The 7297-nt window shown below is 38.5% G+C and overlaps 1 non-coding gene across 1 annotated transcript; it reads right to left on the bottom strand.

The window, feature by feature from the left end:
• Nucleotides 1–3956: 3956 nt before the first annotated feature.
• LOC121231318 (small nucleolar RNA R71) lies at nucleotides 3957–4063 on the bottom strand. Its single transcript, XR_005929379.1, has one exon. It is a non-coding gene; the product is annotated as a small nucleolar RNA R71 (small nucleolar RNA).
• Between the last annotated feature and the right edge of the window lie 3234 nt (nucleotides 4064–7297).

The following is a 7297-nucleotide window of genomic DNA, read 5'->3' as shown; positions in this document are numbered from 1 at the left end:
TAGGTTCGGCTAGGCTTTGGTAACAAAGAAAAAGGATACATTTCATTTTACGAGCCAAAGGACTAATTTTAAATATGTCAAAGTTTAGGGGTAAAAATTTAATTTTTTCATAAGTTGATTGATAATTAAATAAGTTAAATTTGCTATTATAGATTAAGAAAAACAAAATTCGAACCTTGATCGGGGGAAAAACAAGGTTATTGACGATTAGGTCCAATTCCTACTATTTTGTACCGAGGTAAGTTTGTATGTAAATAATGCAATGTTATATTATGTATTTAATGCTTAATATTGCATAAATTGTACGATTTTTCTATAGAAATATTCAACAAGGTTTCGACTTCCCAGTTGAACCTTAGGAATAGTTTAGGATACAAGTGACATGTCACTAGGATACCATGTGTTATGTGATCTATGTGAATCTGGGTGCTGGTCATGTACGTCCTACCGGTGGCTGGGTAATCCGACATGTGTTGCAGATACCTGACAGCTTGTGTGAGCAGCCTGTGTAGTTACGTCTTGACTAACAGCTTGTGTGAGCAAACCCATGATTAGCTCAAGTGTGAGCCCATGTGTTATGAGATATGAGGTAGCATTGGCTACATTTGTGGCACTTATGTGCAAGACCTTTTATGTATTCGATAGTATTCCAAGTGTTCAATGGGTAAATCGAAAAGTATGTTAAAGATGGCAAAGTATGTGACTATGTTACTAGTTGATACAGGTATGTATGTAAAACCCATGAGTAAGAACTTTGGTATGAGATGAACTCTTGGTAAGAATGCTAATGAGTAAGTTATGTTTAAGATACATGATGATATTTATGATAACTTATGTGGAGTAGTTATATGATTAATCAATGATTTATGTTGCTTATTATTTGCATGCAAACTTACTAAGCTTTAAAAGTTTACTCCCCTTTTCTTTTCATTCCTTATAGTGTCGCCAAGCTAGCTCGAAGATAGAGGAACGTTAGAGCTCGATTCACACTATCAAATGATTGTTTGGGTATACTTGGTTTCAATATTTTGAGTATGGCATGTATAAGGGCTTGGTCATTTTGTTACGTGTCATATTGGTTTAGCCAAGTGTGTTAACATTGTAATGGTTAATGATTCATTTTGTATATGGCCATTGGCATATTTATATGATGATGCTTATCATGAAGATGAAATTTGGCATGAATGGAAAGGAAAGTATGTGATGTTTATGCATGATAAATATTAGTAAGTGCAAATGATATATTGATATCTTGCTTGTGGTTGTTTGGTTGTATGTATATGCTTGGACTGGCGTTGCTTGTTGTGGTGTAGGTTGGTGCTAGTAAGGGTGGCAAAATGGCTTAGTAAATAGTGTTATTTTGTCCACATGGGTAGAGACACGGTCGTGAGTCTCAGTCGTATGAAGAACACGGCCTAGGGACATAGGCGTGTGCCCAAGGCATGTAAATTCTGCACCTATTTTATACAAAATTATGAAAATTAAGTTGCCCACATGGCCTAAGCACATGGGCATGTGACTTGGCCGTGTGACTTCAATTTGTTGATGACGGCATAAACAGAGAGTTACACGGGTTAGGGACACAGGCATGTATGACCACACGACCTACCCACACGGGCGTGTCCCAAGCCACACGGGCGTATGACCCTGTTTTGATGAAAAATATTCTAAGCGTCGTAAAATTTTCTAAAATTCTCAGTTTAGTCCCGAACCACCTCCATTGCATGTTTTGGGCCTCGTAGGCTCGTTTAAGGGACCATATGAATGTTTATGAAAAGTTTTAAATTTGAGTAGGAATTCATGCCCCGGTTTTGAACGTTCATTTGAGTTTAAGTCTGGTAATGCCTTGTACCCTGTTCCGACGTTAGATACGGGTAAGGGGTGTTACAGATTTAACCACTCATTGATAAGTCATAATTTATACATATTTTTATCCCATGCTTAGCACACTTTTTGATGAATTATCATTAGATTTCTGGAATTTGATGCTCCTAATCCTTTAATTTCATGTTTTATACTTAGGTGAGCATAGGAGAGTAAAAAGAGCGAGAAACGGGTAAAAATGGAGAAAATGGGTTAATATGGGAAATCATCATAGGCTGGACTTCCTCACACAGGTAAACCACACGCTCGTGTCTATTTAGCAGACTTTAACACGGCCTAAACCACCCGACACGGGCGTGGCACACGGCCATGTCCCTGTCGAACCTAAGTCTAGTTTTACTCGGAAAAAGGCCACTTTTAAGGGTTTTAAAGCATCCCAGAGCCTATATAAACACCCAAGGAGGAACCTAGAGAAACACACGGAGTGGGAGGCAAGGAATTACTTGAAGAAAGCCGATTGATCCATATCAGAAGTCGGATTCTCCTTCAAGACTGAAGATCTCCCTTCAATTTCCTTCAAGGGTTTTTGGGTTTCTTTATGTTTTGTTATTATTATTCTTCTGAGATGTTTCCTTTTACACATATGAACTAAAACCCCTTAAATACCTAATGGGAATGAAACCTAAGACGGATCTTGTTACTATTTTCTGAATTATATGATAAATACTTGATTTGTTCTTAATTATGTGTTCTTCATTCTTGTTTTAATATTCCAGGATATTGATTCAAGTATTGATGTGCTTATTCAGAGGAGAAAAAGTCCCTGCCTAAGAGTAGATCTAACATAATTAAGCAGAGTTTACCTCTAGACTTAAGGCGACATAAATCTGTCGGATTAGGGTCAAACTTAATAAGGGAATCCATAGATCGAGTTAATGCAACACTAGGGGTTTTAATTAGAAAGAGATTTCAATTAATCAACCTAGGGTTAGATGTTGTTAGTCTCGAGAGAGATAATAATATAAATTAGGGATTTCTACGGATCGAGTCAAGTGAATAACTTGTCTAGTTCAGAGTCAAATAACAAGTGAAGTCTAGGTGAATTCTTCCTTGGGTATTGTCTAAATCAATTAGTTTTCCCAATAGTAATTCCCCAATTTACTTCCTGTGCATTCTTAGTTTAGTTAATTAGTTTAGATAAAGCAAATCCCTTTATTTTTAGGCTAGATAATAAAAATATACTTGTACTTTTAGTTCTTGTGGGTTCAACATTCCGGTCTTGCTATAAGCTATACTACTATTCGATAGGTGCGCTTGTGTTTCTTGTGATAATAGTTAGTTTTCAAGTACGATCAATCATAAATATAAAACTTATCACGCACATCAAGTTTTTGGTGCCGTTGCTGGGGAACTAAGATATTAGGAACACTTAATTTTTATTACTTTAGCCATTTATTTTTGCTTAAATTATTAAAATTTTCTTTTATTTGTTTCTGGCAGGTTTTTATAGTTTATGACTAGAAGAAACCCATCAGGACCTTTACTTTTTGATAGTGAGATCAAAAGCACAGATCGCAGAAACCGAAGAGAAATAAGGCGAAGCCTACGATACATAGAGGAAGGGCAAGAGGACGATAGTCAAACTACAACCAAGGGGATGGCTGAAAATCAGAATAATCAGCTACCTCCTGTGGTTGCCGCAGATCTAATAAATCAAAACCCTGCTCTTCGTACTATGTATGATTATGCTAAACCTACTTTTGCAGGAGCTGAATCGAGTTTAGTTAGAACCTACTTGAACAGGAGCTGAATCGAGTGTAGTTAGACCTACTATTGCTGCAAATAATTTTAAATTGAAACCTAATACGATTCAAATGATACAACAGTTTGTTCAGTTTGATGGTTTGCAGGACAAGGATCCAAACACTCATTTGGTGAATTTTCTGGAGTTCTGCGACACTTTTAAGATCAATGGCATTTCTGACGATGCCATACGCCTTCGGTTATTTCCATTCTCATTGAGTAACAAAGCTAAACAATGGTTGAACTTGTTACCACGAGGGTCAATCACAACTTAGGAACAAATGACTGAAAATTTTTTACTAAAATATTTTCCACCAGCTAAAACGGCTAAATTAAGGAATGATATCTCTTCTTTTGTACAGATGGATCTAGAAACCCTGTATGATGCATGGAAGAGATACAAGGATCTATTGAGAAGGTGCCCTCACCATGGGTTACCAATTTGGCTATAGGTTCAAACTTTTCACAATGGCCTGAATCCTTCGACCAGACAGATGATTGACGTAGCTGCTGGTGGGACTATCAATAATAAGACACCTGAAGAGGCTTATGAATTTATAGAAGAGATGTCACTGAACAATTATCAGTGGCAAGTCATGAGGACAAAGCCGATGAAAGCGGCCGGCGTTTTTAACGTCGATTCGGTCACTATGCTCTCTAATCAGGTAGAACTTTTGAATAGAAAAATTGATGGTTTACTTTGTTCTACTCAGGTACATCCAGTGATAAGGTGCGATTCAAATGGAGGAGGAGTACACACAGAATATCAATCCTTCAACCCTAGCACCGAGGAGGAACAAGTTCAATATATGGGTAATAATAATTCTAGACCTCAAAATAACCCATATAGTAACACTTATAATGCTGGTTGGAGGAACCATCCCAACTTCTCATGGGGAGGCCAAGGAAATCAGAGGCCACAATGTCCCCCAGGTTTTCAACAACCACCTTATCAGCAGGAAAAGAAGCTGAGCCTTGAGGAGATGCTAACGAAATTCATCTCGGTGTCAAAAACCCATTTTCAGAACACTGAAACTGCACTTAAAAAATAGCAAGCATCGATCCAAGGGCTCGAGAATCAAATTGGACAGCTGGCTAAATTGATTTCTGACCGACCACATAGTAGTTTGCCGAGTAATACTAAAACTAACCCAAGGGAGCAGCTTAATGCGATTACCGTTTGAGGGTTAGTTGAACTTAAACCAGACTTGAGGCAAGGACTTGTGGTAAGTAAAGGTAAGGATGAGGTGGACCATAGTAAACAAAAACCGGTAAGTAGAGAATATAAACCTCGTGTGCCATATCCAAGTGTGATAAGGAAAGACCACACGGATGAACAATTTGGTAAATTCGTTAAATTATCAAAAAAATTACATATTAACTTATCGTTTATTGAAGCTCTTTCGTAGATTCCGAATGCAGTTAAATTTTTAAGGGAGCTTTTAGCAAATAAACGGAAGTTGGATGAGGAGTCACATGTGGAGTTAAGCGCAGTTTGCTCAGCCATTCTACAGGATAAGCTACCCAAAAAATTGAAAGATCCAGGGAGCTTTACGACACCTTATTTAATTGGTAGCTTAGATGTTAATAATGCATTGGCTGATTTAGAGGTGAGCATTAATGTCATGCCCTACAAAATGTTCAAGCAACTAGGTCTTGGGAAACCTACACAAACTAGGATAAGCATTTAGCTAGCAGATAAAACCATTAGATTTCCTAGGCGTATCATTGAAGACGTACTTGTCAAAATCGATAAATTTATACTCTCAATCGATTTTTTTGTTCTAGACATGGAAGAGGATAGTGACGTGCCTTTGATTTTAGGACGACCCTTTTTAGCAACTGCTAGAACTATTATTGATGTTGGTACAGGTGAACTCACACTTCGTGTGTGTGATGAAACAATCACTCTTCAAGCTCGTAATTTGAGTAACACATCAAATATTAAGGGTGGTTGTATAAATCATGCTACTAATATTGATCATGTGGTGCAACCTTCTTTATAGGAAACACGTTCGAAGAGCATACATGAGCCATGTTCAAGTAACAAAAAAGGACCCATCTATGAAGAACAAAGGCTACAGATCGAGGAACTAGATGAATAGCGGACACAGAAACTGAGAACACACGATAAACCAAAACCACTCCATGATGGACTCAATGTTTTATCAAATCAACTTTAAGGTTGGAGACAAAGTACTATTAGATGTAGCAGACCCTCGTATTACCACTTCTGAACCTAATGGAGCAATCCTTTTTATGGTACTTAACATTTTCCCATACGGTACAGTCGAGGTAACTCATTCCAAATTTGGAAATTTTAAGGTAAATAGTTCTCGTCTAAAACCTTATTTTGATAAGGTTGATAGTAGGAATGAGGAGTGTCAACTCCTTGAACAACCATGACTATGCGAAATTGAGGTAAGTCGAGCTTAGACTAAAAATAAATGCTTCTCGGGAGGCAACTTGAGCACTAACGGTGTTGATTTCTTTAAATTTTAGTTTTTAACATCTAAATCATTAACTGAGTCCTTGAACATAGGTTTTCCAAATCCACACAGCTAGGCACACGGACGTGCCTTAGGCCGTGCTCATACCACGGGCGGCAACAAGGCAGTGCGATACGACTATATGAAAATAGAGTAAAATTTTTCGCAAAACACGGGATTCAATACTTTGCCACGATCGTGCAACATAGCTGTGGGCAATCCTGCCAAATCAATACGGGCGTGTGACACGCTCGTGCCCACCACCTGTGGTTGATCCTGTCCAATTAACACAGGCGTGCGACACTCTCGTGCCTACCACCCGTGGTCAAAACTGTCAAAATAACATGAGCGTGCGCAAATATACACGAGCGTGGGAGAAGCGAACGAAGTAGGACACGGCCGTGTCACACGGCAGTGTGCACTAACACGCCCAAAAAACACGGGCGTGGGCCGAATTCTAGATGCGCCCAAATTTGAAAACACCAAACACACAGGCTAAAATAAGGGCACATGGGCGTGCCCCACAGCTATGTGCCCCAATATCTATATAAACCCCCACTATTCATCATCCCCTTCCTCAATACCCTAACCCTAGCCGCCACTCCCTCCGCCGCCGTTGCCACCAAAGCTCCGACCATCAGCCTAAAATCCACCCTTTCTCCTCCCTCTTTCCCCTCATACGCATCAAAATCTCCTCTCTTGTGTTCCCTTCATCCGCAACTCCCCTTTTTCCTTTCCTTTCTTCTCATCCCTCACTTCTCCCTCCGAAATCCTCATCCACTCCTCGGACGACCAACCTCCTCCCTCTACCAAGCACTATTGCGTTTGTCCATTCTTTCCTCTCTATTTTCTTCATTTCTCTTACTAATCTTATGTTATCTCTTGTTTTTTTTACTGTTTTTTATTAATCTTCACACTCCTAATGATATTCATGCTTATGCTTTTTGTTCTTATTTAGTAATTTAACATTTTAGTCGAACTTACCCTATGAATTATAATACATTCAGTCATTCTTGTGTTTCCATAGATTTCATACCTTTATGCTCTACCCATACTATATTCCATATTATCGTCCCCATATGCATTATTTCCTCACCAATTTACTTTTTTTTGTTCTAAAATAATTGTCTACGCTATTCACTAGGTATTTTGTTTAGCACTATTCTCGTATTCCTATTGCA

This window comes from Gossypium hirsutum, chromosome A06 (assembly GCF_007990345.1).
Source record: "Gossypium hirsutum isolate 1008001.06 chromosome A06, Gossypium_hirsutum_v2.1, whole genome shotgun sequence".
Lineage (NCBI taxonomy): Eukaryota > Viridiplantae > Streptophyta > Magnoliopsida > Malvales > Malvaceae > Gossypium > Gossypium hirsutum.
The sequence above is the reverse complement of the archived record's forward strand: the minus strand, read 5'-3'. Positions and strand labels throughout refer to the sequence as shown.